The following is a 16,842-nucleotide window of genomic DNA, read 5'->3' as shown; positions in this document are numbered from 1 at the left end:
GAAATCCACTCCAAAAATATGAGCATTAAGCTTTATTAATGTGGATTAGTGTCGGATATATAATTTATGTTCATGCATTTTATAAATTTTCATGCATTATTTGAATTAGCAGCTTAGAAGCATGAAAAACTAATAAAAAACAATCAAAAACACTTTAACACCATCATTAAGTAGGATTAAGAACCTTAATCAACCCTTATCAAGTCCAAAAAACTCTAAAAAACTAGGCCTAACTAGCTTTTAGATTAGGAGACACGAGCCATAGTCCCACGAAAAAAGACACGAGTCAAACACATGAGTTAATATACATGAACCGTGAGTGGACACATGAGCCATGGGTTTAGATATAGAAGTGAATAGATGTGAGCCAACCAGACATGAGTGAATCAGGGGTAAGTATACTTAATGTTGAATCGACTAATTATTATTACCAGACTTGTAAGAAAATACCTAGACATTGTCTGACCTAGATTACGCAGAAGCGGCAACTTCACGATGTTATGCCGGCTCCAATTTTAAGGTTGCTCTCGACATCTATTCACACCTTGTGGGTCACGCATTAACAACATTAGAGTGGTGGCATTGTTGTGTAAGGGGTCATACTAAAGTCCAAGGGGCCAAAGGGGACACAGTGGCCTCTTGCGTTTGTGTGAAATGCCAACGTGGTCCGGGTGGTGTTGTTCATGAAGATGAAGGGCAGGACAGAAACAAGAAGAAGAAGAAGGAGAGTTCGCCATCACCATCAATGGGCCGATCTGCCCTTCCCACAGATTGCGTCTCCTGTGCTGAAAGCTCGCCATCGCCTTCCTCTCCATCAACCGCTTCGCCTTCTTGTTCTTCCCATCCGAATCAAGCTCCCAGCCGAGCTTCCAATTCTGCTGGAAAATCGAACAGAAGCAGCCGCAGAAGCGGAGGCAGAACACAGGCCAAAGGGAGTAAAGAAGCAGGCAGAGAGGGCGAAATAGTAGGTGAAAGAGGTACCGGCAGCGGCTCAGCTCGATGTAAAGCTCGCAAACTTTCTGACGCATCGCCTTCTTCTGGAGTTCCAGATGATTTTCAGAACGCAGAGAGGCCTGCGAATTCAAAGGAGGAGGAGGGGGAGGAGGAGGCCAAGGTCACAGAAGCTTACCCTGCAGAAAGCTCCATGGCCACAGAAGCCTACCCTACAAGAAGCCAAGGCCTTGATGCCTTCTGCGCATGGTGCAGGGGCCATGCCGTTGCCTTCTATGGCGAGCAGAAGCCCCGTATTGATGCCTTCACTGCAAGAATGCTGGAGTGGAGACGCCGAGCTCAATTGCTCATGCGGCGTGCCTGGCCGCCCTTGCGTCATGCACTGGTGATCGTGGGTCGGATCATAGTAACCCTTGCCCTTACCTGGCTCAATTGCACCATACGAGGCTTCAATTCCCTCGTTCAATTGGGATCGGCAGCCTTGTTTATGTTCATCTGCTGTAGTGCACTCAACCTTGGCATTCTTGGGGGTTTCGTCAAACTTTTCATATCCCTGGTAATCTCTTACACTTCAATGGCATAGTATTTGCTTTTGCTTTTTCATCAGAGACATATTGTGCTAGTTCAATTCAAAAGAGCAGGTAAGTGATTCTCCTGCCTAGCATTCTATTGTCTTGAGCTGTCTGATTGTACAATTTCATTTCGTGATGACCTTCTAATGAAGGTTTGAGCTAAAATACACTTTAATGAAATTGGCTTTGAAGCTCTTCTCTGCCTTTCCAGTGCCTCATGCGTGAGGATGCTCATTCTTGTGCAGTCATGGCAGGCTAGTGCTGCTCTGACCAGCCTCCAGAGGGGGTCTTGAACTTGCCTTTCCCACCTTACCCCAGCCTTGTTTTTCTCATTTGAAGCTCCTTTATTGGTTGTCATGTCGCAGTATTGACAATACATCACAAATGATCGTACAGAACACTTTTAATTAAGTATCAGTCTATATTTTAGGCTTGATTTGAGAACCTTCCATTTCCTATAATGTTTTTGGGAGCTTCATTTAGAGCAACCTGAAATAATGAGATGATTCGCTGCATTGCCTGTATGTGAGAAGCGAACAGATCCAGAGGCACTAATGCGAGATTCAAAAAGAGAGGAAATATAACCATTGAGTTAAGATGAAGAATGCCAGTGCTGTGCCTGCCAAGGGAGGGGATATACCACCTGAATCTTGAGTAGGGGAAAGAGACAAGCAGCAGGGCAAAGTTGTGTCAGAATCACAAACAGCAGGACCAACTTGTATGGGGCAGCCGTTAATCTGCCTGTGGTCAGTAAGCATCTGCCTGGCCCTAAGTCTGCCTTGTTAATTGCTGCTGCTTGGATGCCCTGCGGGCTAGCCTATAGAACGACTCTCCCTTCTCATTTTCTTGTCACCTCACACAATGTTTCTGTCAAGCAATTAGATCAGTAATTTTTCTTCTTGGTTTGAGGGATGCCTTGAGTGTCTTGGGGGAGTTAGGTGCCCTTAGCTTTGACAAATTTCAGAGAGTTGAGCAGTTATAAATAGCAACAAGGAGTCATGTTAAGGATTGAAACAATCATTTGAGGGAAAATCAATTTTGATGAAGCACATTAAGTGACAGAAAAGTTATGGTTGGATGGGCAGATCTAAGGGGAAGCAGAATGAGTGGAATCAATGATGATGGAGGCGGAGGCAGTGATGACTATGTGAAATTGGAAAATCAATGCATGAACATTCACGTGGGCTTGGAAAGGAGCTCAGGGACATGTGTAGAGGCTCTAGAAAAGGGGGAGAAGACGAGTCCCAGAGTTGGGGTTTTGGTGTCAGCAATTAAGAAAAAGAAGCGGCATATTAAATCAAAGGTAGTGAGGGTGGCCAGTAGCTAAGCAGCTCTTCACATGCAATGAATGGTGGATTATTACCTGTATTTACATGTGGAGTAGTGAGAACCTTGTGGTTGTGCTTTCAAATCATGCAGTCAAGAGGAACATATGGAAAACTGGATAAAGATCCAGGTAAAGGGTACTGCAATTCACAGCCCACAGATTCTATAGTGCAAATTGAAGGAACGGAGTCACTAGATGGTTCAAGAGAAAGGGTGGGAAATCATCAAGAGAGATTAGCTGCAGTTCACGCAATGAAATCTTGTGAAAATGGGCCAGAAAGGTGATAGAAAGGGTTTTTTTTTCATGAGTACATGTTTGGGCCAACCAATAATGACCCTAATGTGTTGTTTTTAAAGGTCAGAAGTTGGATTTAAAAGGCCATTGGACTTGCAAAATTTTATTCTAAAAAGGATTACCAGCTGTATATTCTCTTGTAGAGCAGTTTTTCTTCATATCTTGGCTATACACATGTGTAGTTCAGGTATTTGCCACTTTTCAGTGACTGTGTGTTGTCAGCTCTGTTCTCTTTAAACTAAAGTGCAAACAGCCTTACTGGGAAAGAGAGGTCCTGGCATGGGCAGAGTATGGCCGAAAGTGCCTTACTTCGAGCATATAGCAGTAGAGCTGTTGTACTTGACTTTTTCTGTAGGTGCTTGGTGGGAGTAAAACAGCTCCTGGTTTTACAGGATACAATTTTTCTTTTGGTTTGACCAGGGATCTTTTATTTGCTTGGCATTGTGCAAAGTGTCTCTGGTAACCACCCAACCATTGAGCCACGAGCTGATCTAGGCTCCAGCTCGTGGAATGAGCTATACAGGCATTTTTAAATTGATCTAAACGGGGCCTATTGCAGGATATGGATTGGTTAGCTGAATGAACCATCTCTTAGCCCTTATAAAAAAGCTTATAAGCAATACCACAGCGAATTCGGCAGTCTTCTTTGTTCTGCTTTTTGGCCATTACAGAGCAGCATCCCACTATTTGTTACTCAGTAGGTTGGCAGCCTTCATGGAATATGTAGTCTTCTCATGATGTTTCTGTGATATATTGATATCACAGACGGTGCATGCTCTTCAGTATCTTTTTCTCACCTCTTGGCATTTCATCTATATCATGCATGCAACATTTTTTTCCTTTGCAACAGCTGCTTTAATACATTGTTTCTGAGCTGAAAGGGTACTTTATTGTTATCAAACTGCGAACCTTGGGCTTTGAGCTTATTATATGTAGTAGCTTGCTCAGTGGTTGACTTGAGTTGTTGCATTCGCGGAAGCCTCGCTGTACTGATCCACAGCCCTAAGCCTGATTAAGAACAAGATGCTGATTTAAACATGATTAAGGCAGAGGAGAGAGAAGAGAGAGAGATTGGTGTCAAGGTTTTTCTGTATTAAAATGGTACAAAAAGGTGACTGATTTTATGTACATGTTTGGGCCTTGGTCAGCCCCATAGGGTTGACCTTCTGGCCCCTTTCTACATGCTAACTTATGCTAGACTTCTGAATGAATGATGAACTTGATTATATGTGGGGGATGCAGTCGGCCATCTGCCCTGCTATTGTCGGCCTAAAGACTGGACAAACGTACTTGACTTTACTTCATTTAATGCTGCGCTTGTTGTCCACCTGATGTCAGCCACTGTTGAGGCCTTAGTCGCCTGCTGTATAGGGTCCTGCTGCTAGCTGACAGGCCCCTGTACCTTCCCGTTATGGTGCTGCTGATGTTGATGTTGATGATGATGAAGATAACGATGTTGAGGATGATTCTGTTGTTGATGCTACTGATCTGATGATGATGTTATTGATGGTAATACTAATGATGTCCTATTGATGTTTAACCAGGGATTAAGACTGTTCATGCATAGGGTTAGCCATGGCACGGGTGTGCACGTGACATTCCCTTCTGCTAAACTTGATGACAGGGTGGACACTTTGTCATCTTTCCTCCATGGACTGCTACTAACTCTGAACTGCTACTGACTTTGACCTTCTACTTTATTGACTTTGACTTTAACTGATATTTTTGTTTGAACACCTTCACTCGTGATCTCCACTTCCAAGTTTTGCTGAAGAACTGAGGATCCGTTCATCTGCTATCCCCATGCCTGCATTTCTCTTACCCTTAACATAGCGGTGGGTCACTTGCCGCTTCAAGGAATGCTTCCTTTGGCTTCGCCTATTGCAGACCACATCTGCTGTCAAAATACGCAGCGGAGATGATAACCAAATCTGAGACCACAAGAGCAAGTAGATTGCAGAAAATAGACAGCACAAGAGAAGGAGAGAGATATGCGTGTAACTCTGCTCTATATACACAAGATCCCGAAGTGTAAACAAGATACAATGGCAAGGGGCCTATGGGGCCATTTTATATGGCCCCAAGAGAGCAGTCGGCCAGTAGAAGGGCAGACGACAGGGATTGAATTCTCCACGACCAGCAAAATGCACTAGTCGGCCAGCTGTATCAAGTCGGCCAGCAGCTGTGAGAGGTCGTGGACGTGAATGATCAGTCGGTCAGCTCATGGGCCCTCCTGACAACACAAGGCAACCACCCAAGCCAAGAAAATAGGGAAAAATGGGAAAAAAATACGGGGAGTGAGGAAAAATGAGAAAACACCTACAAAGGGCGGGCACACCCACAACAAAGGCCCTGGTGTCTGATAAAGACAGGAGATGACTTCTAACACCCCCTCTCAGCTCCTGGCTGTGAAACCAACCCTAGGGAGCTGAAGTGTCGCCTGAGCGTAGCATGAGGTAGAGACTTTGTGAAGAGGTCTGCCGCATTGTCCTCCGTCGAACAATAAAGTAGCAAGATGTCACCAGCCAAGATCTTCTCACGTACAAAGTGATGCTGCATCTCTATGTGCTTGGTCCGGGCATGGAAGACCGGGTTCCAAAGCAATAGCTATACAACTTTGGTTATCACACTGGATGACTGTGGGCTCCTTCTGTGCAAACCCAATCTCGCCTAGCAGCCTCCGCAGCCACACAACCTCGCAAGCAGCACCACAAGCAGCCCGGTACTCTGCCTCTGTCGAAGATAGGGCAATAGTTGGTTGCCTCTTATTGCTCCAAGAAACTGCTCCTGAGCCGAGGGTAAAACTGTAACCTCGTGTTTGGATCTCCTCCCCAATCTGAGTCACTCCAACCTTGGAGTTTGACTCCATCCCCTCCTGTGTAGAAGAGTCCTAGACCCTTCGTACTCTGCAGATACCTCAAGATCCTTAATCCTGCGTCCCAATGAGACTTCAATGGCGTCTGCATAAAAGAGCTCAATAGCCCCACGGAGAAGCTCAAGTCCAATCTGGTGTTCAGCAACTAGATCAATGAACCAACCAACTTTCGATACTGCGAGGCATCAATTGGCTCACAAGGATCATTAACAGTTAACTTTGTATTTGGGTCCATCGGCGAAGTAATAGGCTTGCAGTTCTCCATCCCAAAGGCCTCAAGCAACTCATGAACATACCGCTGCTGAGAGACAAAAAACCCCCTCTGGGTCTGCCAGATCTCCAATCCCAAGAAGAAGTGGAGTAAGCCTAGGTCGGTCATCTCAAACTCCTTTGACAATGTAATATGCGGAAGCTTCGGAGAAGGATCGGTACTTCAAAACTCAGAAAACAGCACTCTTTTCGCGACGGAATTAACGCACAAACTGAAAGACGATGTGCAGAAAAATAGAGAGAGAAGGGGGAGATGGAGAGGACACAGTATTGGGTCCCAATTACCCTTTGTAGGGCCCCCACCACGGATGGTGTATTTGCTTTATTAGAATGATGTAAATCTGAAACAAATACAAAGTACTTGACCTTTTCTTGGCTGGAAAACCTGTCCTTGACCTTCAGTCCTTCACCCCTTTGCTTTAGCAATGTTCTTGGCTGTCCTGGCCCTTGGTTGCTTGGAGCTCTTGGTGAATTATGAGATGAGTGAAATGATTTATGACTTGGGTATTTATACCCTCTACTTTATGCAGTCGGCTGGCTTCAGGGAGCATCCACGACTGAGTCTAATTAATAAACGTTTTCACACTTGATTAACTGCTGTCCAGCCTGCGCATATGTTCTGGGACTGCCTCCGGACTGCTGGGCACCATGCACATGGGTGTGGGACTGTCCCCCACACCTGGCTGACTGGCTGGGTAGGGTTTGTGACCCTGTCGGCTGCCTGTCCAGCAGCCCTAGGGCTGGCCGACTGCCCTTCCAGCCCAAGCCATGGCTGGTGGGCACAATGTGGGCCCTCCTGGCCCCTTGGGGGTGGTTCTACACCTCCCCCATGCCCATTCTACAAGTGCAAGTGCAAATCCTCGCACTGGGGTAGCCCTATGGGCTGGCCCCATCTCTACATGCAAACCTACATGCCTACAGATGTCTGGCATCCAGTTGCAAACCAGATACACAGCACATCTGACATCATTCCAGAGGGAGACTCACAGCGCGGACTGGCACTGCTTCTTGTGCAGGACATTGCACACCTGACCTTGGACTCATGTGCAGGACAATGCACACCTGACCTCGGACGACTGAGATGGATCCCTGGCTGACTCGTCCGGACTGGGCTCACATGGGACCAGTTCACCATCCCATGTCCTGCACCTACTGTACAGAAATGTCTACGTGGCATCCAAGTGCGGGATGCACGTGACAGACAAGGCAGCCTTCGTCACGCCAATGTGCTCCACATGACCGCCGGTGAGGATGAGATCATCCACATAAAGGATGATAATCATAACCATGCCGCGTTCCCGAAAGAGATATAGGTTGGGATCTACAACCAATCTCTGAAAACCAGTCCGAACAAAGAAGGAATCAATCTTCTGATTCCAAGCCCTGGGAGCCTGTTTAAGACCATACAGGCCTTACGTAACCTGTAAACCATCCCTACACAGGCCACCTCTGAGAAGAAGCAAGGGCAAGAACGGTCCGAATCGTGGTCATCTTTGCTGTCGGTGCAAAGGTATCCTCGTAGTCGCTTGCCGCTGAGCATAACCTTTAGCCACGAGTCTGGCTTTGTGTTTGTCCACCGACCCATCTGACGCATATTTGGTCTTAAAGACCCATTTGACACCAATGACTGACCGTTTCGACGGCCTTGGTACCAACTCCCATGTGTTGTTCTTCTCCATGGCATCAAGTTCCACCTGCATGGCTTTCCTCCAAGTTTCCTGTGAAATGGCTTCCTTAACGGAAGTGGGCTCCTTGTCTCGCATAATACGAGACATCAAAGCATAGTTTACTTGAAGAAGCTCCGCTGTATTGCTTTTGTCGCGGACTCTGTGCAATCTTTGAGGGCCGTCCTCCGTGGTCCACTCGGAGGGTAGTTCCATGACACCCGACTCCCGAAGGGTGTCCATCAACCACCTGGGTACTCGAACAGATCGTGGAGCCTCTTGCTGTTGCGGGGGCTCTACTCTAGCTGCGGGCTCAACCTCCTGTACTGACTGTGGTTGATCAACTGGAAAAATGGTCTGGGAATCATTATCAGACTCCTCTGGATCTCCAAGAAGTGGCGGCTCCTTGACAGTGGATACTGAACATGCTCATCAAAGACCACATCTCGGCTGACAACAATCTCATTTCTCTCTGGATCATACAATCTCTATCCCTTGGAAAGAGAATTATACCCCACAATTATAAGCTTACGGGATTTGGAGTCAAGCTTCCTCCTCTGCTTCTTCGGAATATGTACATACGCATCGCTCCCAAAAACACGGAAGTGGGAGACATCAGGTTTCCTGCCAAAGTATGCCTCAAACGGAGTCATATTAGGTACTGAAGTCATTGGAGACCGGTTGAGGGTATGGACAGCCGTTGCCACAGCCTCTCCCCAAAGTGGACGAGGAAGATCACGATGCTCCAGCATGGTCCTCGCCATCTCCACCACAGTCCTGTTCTTGCGTTCTACAACTCCATTCTGTGAAGGCGTTCCTGTATTGGCCAGTTCCCTCTTGATGCCATGATCTGCACAAAATCTGACGAAAACATTCGAAGAGAATTCACCCCCTTTGTTAGCCCTGAGAGTCTTTACCTGCAATCCAGACTCTTTTTCCACCATCACATGCCAATCCTTGAACCATGCAAAAGCTTGGTAGAAAGTAACCCACGTGAATCTGGTATAGTCATAGCAGCATGAAATAGAGAGATCCTCCCAATGATGGTGTCTGTTGAGGTCCACACAAGTCAGTGTGAATCAACTTCAATGGTTTTGAAGCCCGCTTGGAAGCCTGCTTCGGAAAGGATTCCTTGTGCTGCGTACCACGTATGCAAGAACTGCAACGTCCTTGCCTGATGCAAGCCAACCACCATCTGGTCCCGGAAAGCTCGCCGCAGTGCATCCACATTTAAGTGGCCAAAACGAAAGTGCCACAGACCTCTGACCTGAGAACCTGTCAATGAGGAGAGTGCAGAGAGCTTGTAGATCATTCTCCCCACACCGCCTTCCCAAACAACCTGGCCAGTCTCACGGTCCCGTAGAGCAACTGAATGCTCCTCAAATTCCACCCGAAAGCCAGTCTTGCATACTTCATGCACTGACAGAAGATGAAAACCAAGAGCAGGGACGTAAAGAACACGGGAGGAACGCTTACCCCCCTTGCCGTCGGGAATAATCTCCATCCGGCTCTCACTGTGTATCGGAATGGTGGAGTTGTCGCCAATGAAGATGCGACCTGACTACCGTTTAAGATCCAAAAAGAAGTCTCGGGAAGGAGTCATGTGCCTGGAAGCACCAGTGTCAAGAATCCACTCCCGGGTATCCTTTGCGGTGAAGCCAACTGCATCCTCGCTCGAAGACGATGAAGCATCCGAGTCCATCATCTCTAAGTGCACAAATGCTGGAGTCTTTGCAGCAGCTGAGGCTGAAGAATCAGCACTCTTCCTAGTCTGCTTAGGACACTTCCGCCAATAGTGGTCTTTCTCGCCACAATCATTGCAGGACCTCTCGGCCTTCAGTTTCTCGATCTGTGTCAGGCTTCTTCTCAGAAGACTTCTCCAGTGAAGCCTTCCCTTTGCCCTTGTTGTTATTCTGGCCTTTCGGCCGTTGGCCAGTTAAGGCCTCCGAACCTCCGTGGTGAGGAGGGTTCGTGAATTGTTCCTCGTGGTCCAAGACCATGGGCACAAGCTCCTCCCATGTAATGGTGTTGAGCCTGCCACTAGTAATCAAAGAGGAGTAGAAAGCGGAATATTGAGCAAGCACGTGGGACAGCAAAGTAATGACCATATCTTCTGATGATATCTCCTTCCCAGCCTGGAGGACTTCTTGCTGAAGGGCCTGCAGCTTGTTAATGTGCTCCCGCATCGTCGACAACTTTGCAGGGTTCATAACCCGCATTACTTCCAAGGAAATCCTCTTCATGGGCGATAACCCTGCTATAAAGAGAAGCCAAGTGCTGCCATATGCCTCTGGCCAGCGTCATATGCTTTACGTGATTGATTACTTGCGGTGTGCAGTTGAGGAAGATAAATGAACGGACCTTGGCATTGACACGATCCCACATTTGTGCTTGTGCCTCGCGGTCCTTTCTAGTTGACTGTAACTCCCCTTCCTTTGCTTCTGGCCGTGGAACCCCGACAACGATGAAATCAGCAAGGTCATATGACTCTAGCACAGACTCCATCATAACCTTCCATATGCCGTAATTGTTCCCGTCCAACTGACGGTCTACTGGGAACGTGGGGAGTGTTGGGATCTTCACATGCTTCTCAGTCATCTCCAACAAATCTGCCATCGCGGGGATGTAACTGAAAAGGGTGGGTGGGTGGGGGAAAAAAAACTTACACTTGCAAGTGGCTGTCCAGCAACTCAGCCCGCCTTCCTCTTGCTTCTTCTCTTCCCGAAGAGTCCCGAACAATCCACCAATCAACAACGCTGTCATGTGCACAATGTGTGTCTACCGTGTGCTACATGCACACAAGACTAGCTTCGAGGTTTGTGGAGCTTGGAGCTAGGCAGGCTGATTGGCGAGCTGAGTTAGGGATAGGCTAACAGGCAGGCACCCAAGTATGGACGGACGGGCGCCCAAGTGTGGACGCCCGATGACCGGCCAAGAGCCTATAAATGGGTGGCCAAGGTTAGTCATTAGTCATATAGAGTCTCGCATGTTTTGTGAGAGCTCTATGGTCTGGAGCCTGGATCTAGTGCAGACGTGCACCTGCTTTATGCAGCCGAGGCCGGCAGCAGTCTCGAGGCCCGTGAGGGTAGCTTCGTGGCGGTATGGGACGTCGCAAGGTAGAGATTGGTCGGTACGTCCATCTAGTTAGCTCAACTCGTGGCTCGGTGGGGACAGCCAAGTCTGTGGGCTTGCCCATGGCTGTCGTGGTTGGGAGGTGAGTCAGGCTTGCACCCCCTTCTTGTTTGGTTTGTTTGCAGGTTTCGAGTCTTGTACCAGGAACGTTCTACGAGGAGATCCTATGGGGATTTGACAGTGGTATCAGAGTGTGCCTCGTGAATGAGCAAATTGGTAGGTAGAGAAGATGAGGTCGAAGAAAGGTACGTGTTCAAGAAGCTTGCTGTTTTGTTTATGCATACTTTTGTTTTTCAAATTAGTATGTTGCTTTTTCATCAAAGAAACCCGTGATGAGGGAGTAGGTGGTTTAGAAGGGTTGTTTTGCTTTGCAAGAAGGCTGGATGTGTTTGTGCAGTCGCATGAACAATTGTGTGAGAGAAAAAAAGCATGTTCGCTTTTGAAAGAGAGAGAGAGAGAGCGAGCGAGAGAAGCGATTGCTTGTGGGGTACTGCTGATCGTGTATGCTGGCCGGGTACAGTTGTACTGCCGGCTGTTGTAGGCGCAGGCGTATAGGCGCCCAGGCCTACGCAGGTAGGCGTCGAGGCCTACGAAGGCAGGCGCCCAGGCTAGGCCTATGTAGGCAGTCGTGGGCAGGTGGCCAAGCCTAGGCACAGGCTGGCGCAGACGGGCGCAGGCAGCCATGGACACCCGGGCGAAGGCGGCGCCGGCAGCAAGGCAGGCCGACGGCGCTAAATCCAGGAGGGGAGAAAAAAAAAACCAGTAAAAGCATTCACGCCGAATTCAGTTTGCTTTTGTTTTTTTTGGATTAATTAAAAAAAAAAGAGAGTTTAAAGACCCCCCTTAAGGTTTAAAGGTGTTTTTTTTAAAGAAAACAGAATATATATATATATATATATATATATATATATATATATATATATATATATAAACACAAAAGCAAAAGCTTAAGTTGCTTTTGGGGAAGATTATATAAACTCCTTAAGTGGGCTTCTTGCCACACATCTCTCAAGTTTTCAAGCTCTCAAGCTCTCAAGTTCTCTCGCACTTTTCTTGTGCAAGATCGAATTTTCTCTCCACTTGTCCTCTTCACGATGTCGACCCAAGAATCCGAGTTGGAGCCCCTTGTCGAACGCGAAGGCTTGCCGGCTATGGAAGATACGGATGCCGATCTTTTTGACGATTATGTGTCCAAATCAGATTTCCAAGAGTTCAAAGTTGTTCTCGAAGCTTCTTCTTCGGAACGTCAGGCACAAATCGCCGCCCAGATGCAAGCTTTGCAGAACTCCATCTCTCTTTTGACCACTACCCTATCTACTCTTTCGGGTATGGATACCTTGGCCTCTGCTTTAGGCCCCAACATTACTCCGGAACAGTTTGGGGGCGAGCAAAAGCAGCGTACCAAGGAGATTGTGGACACTTGGCTACATAAGTGGCAAGTCCATTTTCAGTTTCATCCATATGATGATGGAAAAAAGATCCAGTTAGCAGCAGGTTTGCTCTCAGGCAAAGCTTTGCTTTGGTGGAAGGAACTCAACCCTAAGCCAACGACTTGGGCACAATTCGAAGACGTCTTCAAGAAAGAATTCCTCAAGAAAGAGGATGAGTATGATGTTGTTGCCCGGTTTACCGCTTTGACCATGACCTCGCAGCACCTCACTTATGAGGTCTACCTCCAGAAGTTTCGGGACTTGTAGATGAAAGCTACGAAGATGGATCCCACAACTCTTTTGGGGTTCTTCGTAATAGCCGGTTTACCAGACTCATACCGTTTACAGGTTAAAAATAACAAATGCAAAACTTTGGACGAGGCCATTCATTCAGCTCGTATCTATGATGATACAATGGTCTCTTCCAAGTCCAAACCCGTTACCGAGCAGGGGAACAAGCACAAAAGAAAGTTCTCCGCACCAATGGCTAACACGACTGAAGGAAAGTCTTCGGACCAACCTTCGAAGAATTCAAGTTCGACACCAGCAAAGAAGAAACGACTCCTTAAGGCTTTAAAGCTCAAGAAGGAGGAACGTTGTTTCATCTGCGAAGAAAAAGGACACATGCGTAACGAGTGCCCGAAGCAAAAGGGTGCAAAGACCAACGCAGGACCCAAGCCAAAGACAGCTAACCAGTTGTCTTTGACAGGTACGTCAGTTATTGTACTTTCTCGCCCTAGTACATGTTCTGATTGTCTGTTCAACTCTAAAGTTTTTGGCTTGCATGATCTTCTCCGAGTTTATGGAGAAGTGAATGGCCATAGAATCCACATTCTTCTAGACCCTGGCAGCTCACACAACTTTGTTAACTACAAACTTGTGCAGAAATTGAGTCTTGATACGTCACCCAGCGATCATACCTATGAGGTACGTCTACCTGCGGGTCGGCAAGTATGGGATCGAAAGGTGGAGATGCTACCAATCCAAATTCAGGAATACAAAGATACTCTGGAATGCTATATTATGCACCTAGAACATGTAGACTTGTTATTAGGGATTGAGTGGTTTAAGACTCTTCAAGTCCAGATAGATTGGTCTAGTCATATTTTTTCTTTTCAACATAGGAACACCCAGTATAGTATTTTAGGTGATTGTATACATTCCTCTCAGGGACCTCTTGTAAATACAGTTGATTTTGGAAATATAATGGATTCTTCTTTGTATACTGCTTTCCATTGTGTATTGATTCCACTTTCTTAATTTCTCATACCTTCTATGGATGTCAATGAATTAAGTGTATTTGAAAGCAAAGAATTACAGAAGATACTTGATTCGTTTCAAGAGGTATTTCCTAAGGAACTACCATCGAGCTTACTTCCTGAAAGGGCAATAGATCACCGTATTGAACTGATCCCTGGTGCTCATCCTGTTAGTATTCCACCTTACAGGAGGAGCCAAGCTGAGGAAGATGAGTTGGCTAAACAACTTGAAGATTATTTGAGGATGGGCCAAATCCGTCCAAGTAAATCACCTTGGGGTGCACCTGTGTTGCTTAGGAGAAAGAAGAACAACACCTGGAGAATGTGTATAGATTACAAGAGATTGAACAAGCTGACAATTAAGAACCGTTATCCTCTCCCTAGATCAGATGACCTGATTGACCGGTTAGCAGGAGCGAAATATTTCACAAAGATAGATTTACGTACTCGCTATCACCAGATACGTATTCATGAAAGGCATGTTGAAAGAACCGCCTTTCGGACTAGGTATGGCCATTATGGGTTTCTCGTATTACCTTTTGGGTTAACCAATGCTCCAGTCACTTTCCAGCAAATGATGAACGATCTTTTTCGTGAACATTTGGGAAAATTTGTGGTTGTGTTCCTGGATGATATTTTGATATATAGTCGTAGTCTTTGTTAGAAGTCTTCTCCTGTCTAGTTTTATACACCAGGGCCTTTGTTGTGGGTGTGCCCGCCCTTATGAGGTGTTTTCCCATTTTTCCCCACTCTCCGCATTTTTCCCCTATTTTTTCCATTTTTTCTGAGGCTTGGGAGGGCTGCCAGAGGGTGCCAAAAGCAGTACAGTGCTGGCCGACTGGATGTTTATCAGTCGTGGGCACTCTTGCTGCTGGCCGACTGGTTTTCATCAGTCGTGGGCACCAGATTGCTGGCCGACTGCATTTATGCAGTCGTGGACCTTTTTATCAGTCGTGGGCCTTTCCTTATGCTGGCCGACTGCCCTCTAGGGGGGTATATATAGGTCCTCAGCCCCCATACCTCATTTGTATCATATCTCGGGATCTTCTTGTGTATATAGAGCAGAGTTACACGCCTACATCTCTCTCTCTCTCGTGCTGTTTTTCTGCCTGCGTTTTTGCTCGTGTTCCCAGATTTGGTCATCATCTCCGCTGCATATTCTGACATGGTATCAGAGCCTAGGCTCTAGATAGGTCTTGGGATTTGTGTGAGCAAGAGGGGGACTGTTTTTGTGGCTGATTGGTGGACTGTTTTGGACTGTTCGGGAAGAGGAGAAGCAAGAGGAAGGCGGGCTGATTTGCTGGACAGCCACTTGCAGGTATCAGTTCTTCTTTGTTCCCACCCACCCACCCTTTGCAGAGTACATCCCCGCGATGGCAGATCTGTTTGAGATGGCCGAGAGACATGTGAAGATCCCGACACTCCCCACGTTCCCGGTGGACCGTCAGTTGGACGGGAGCAACTACGGCATATGGAAGGTGATGATGGAATCCGTTCTGGAGTCCTACGATCTCGCTGATTTCGTCGTTGTTGGTGTTCCACGGCCGGAAGAAGAGGAAGGGGAGTTACCGTCAACCCGAAAGGACCGGGAGGCTCAGACACAGATGTGGGATCGTGTCAACGCCAGGGCTAGTTCGTTTATTTTCCTCAACTGCACACCACAGGTAATTAATCATGTAAAGCATATGACGCTGGCCAGAGGTATATGGCAGCATTTGGCCTCACTTTACAACAGGGTATCGCCCATGAAGAGGATTTCCTTGGAAGTACAGATGCGGGTTATGAGCCCTGCAAAGTCGTCGACGATGCGGGAGCATATTAACAAGCTGCAGGCTCTTCAGCAGGAAGTTCTTCAGGCTGGGAAGGAGATATCGTCAGAGGACATGGCCATAACGTTGCTGTCACACTTGTCCTCTTCGTACTCAGCATTTTACTCGTCTTTGATTACTAGTGGCAGGCTCAGCACCATCACGCGGGAGGAGCTTGTGCCCATGGTCCTGGACTAGGAGGAACGATTCACGAACCCTCCTCAGGGTGGAGGTTCGGAGGCCTTTACTGGCCAACGGTCGAAAGGCCGTAACTCGGGCAAAGGGAAGGCTTCATCGGAGAAGTCTTCTGAGAAGAAGTCCGACGCTGACCGCGAGAAACTGAAGGCAGAGAGAACCTGTAATGATTGTCGCGAGAAAGGCCACTACTGGAGGCAGTGTCCCAAGCGGAAGACCGAGAAGGGTGAAGACTCGTCAGCAATCATGAAGACTCCGGCTTTTGTGCACCTGGAGGTGATGGACACCGATGTTTCATTTTCTTCAGGCAGGGAGGAGATTGGAGGACTCTCCGCAACGGATACTCGGGAGTGGATTCTCGATAGTGGTGCTTCCAGGCAAATGACTCCTTCCCGTTCTGGTTTACAGGATCTCTGCAGGCTTTGTGGTCATATTCTTACTGGGGATACGTCCACTATCCCAGTTCACAGTGAGGACAGGATGGAGATAGTTCCCGATGGCAGAGGGGGGAAGCATTCCTCCCAGGTGTTGTATGTTCCGGCACTTGGTTTTCATCTGTTGTCAGTGCATCAGGTTTGCAAGACTGGCGTACGGGTGGAGTTTGATGAGCATTTTGTTGCTCTCCGGGACAAAGCAACAGGCCAAGTGGTTTGGGAAGGCGGAGTGGAGAATGGAGTTTACAGGCTTTCAGCACTCTCTCTCCCAGGTCCTCAGGATTGTGATGAGTGGCAGTCTGGTGATGGCTACTCAAGTGTGGATACGCTGCAGGTGCGGGCTTTCCGAGACCAGATGGTGGATAGCGTACTAGTAGATGGCAGCAGTTGGCAGGAACTTTCCAGTACTGATGTTGGTAGTTCTTGTGTTCGTGAGTCAGAGGAAGCTGAACAGGTCACTTATGCTCTGATGTCTCGTAGTGTTCGGGACATAGAACTTCTAGTAGTTGAGGATGTTCTTTCCACGGGGACTTTTTGGAAAGCCAGGCAGGTGGCAGGTGCTTACTTGCAGAAGGAGGTGGTTTCTCCAGGCTTTGTGGTTCCGGATTCAGAGGGGGTGGTTGACAGGTTT

At 47.5% G+C, this 16,842-nt stretch overlaps 1 pseudogene across 1 annotated transcript in view; it reads left to right on the top strand.

Moving 5' to 3' along the window:
* Positions 1-334: 334 nt before the first annotated feature.
* The window catches only part of LOC147627105 (uncharacterized), a 78,746-nt pseudogene continuing 62,238 nt past the window's right edge, over positions 335-16,842 (top strand). The window contains exons 1-2 of the transcript XR_015268413.1: positions 335-362; positions 471-1,507. The product of XR_015268413.1 is annotated as an uncharacterized LOC147627105 (transcript). The remainder of the gene's footprint in view (positions 363-470; positions 1,508-16,842) is intronic.

The sequence above is a fragment of the Cibotium barometz genome, chromosome 21 (genome assembly GCF_041138505.1).
Source record: "Cibotium barometz isolate CiBa-2024 chromosome 21, ASM4113850v1, whole genome shotgun sequence".
Taxonomy (NCBI): domain Eukaryota; kingdom Viridiplantae; phylum Streptophyta; class Polypodiopsida; order Cyatheales; family Cibotiaceae; genus Cibotium; species Cibotium barometz.
The sequence above is the reverse complement of the archived record's forward strand: the minus strand, read 5'-3'. Positions and strand labels throughout refer to the sequence as shown.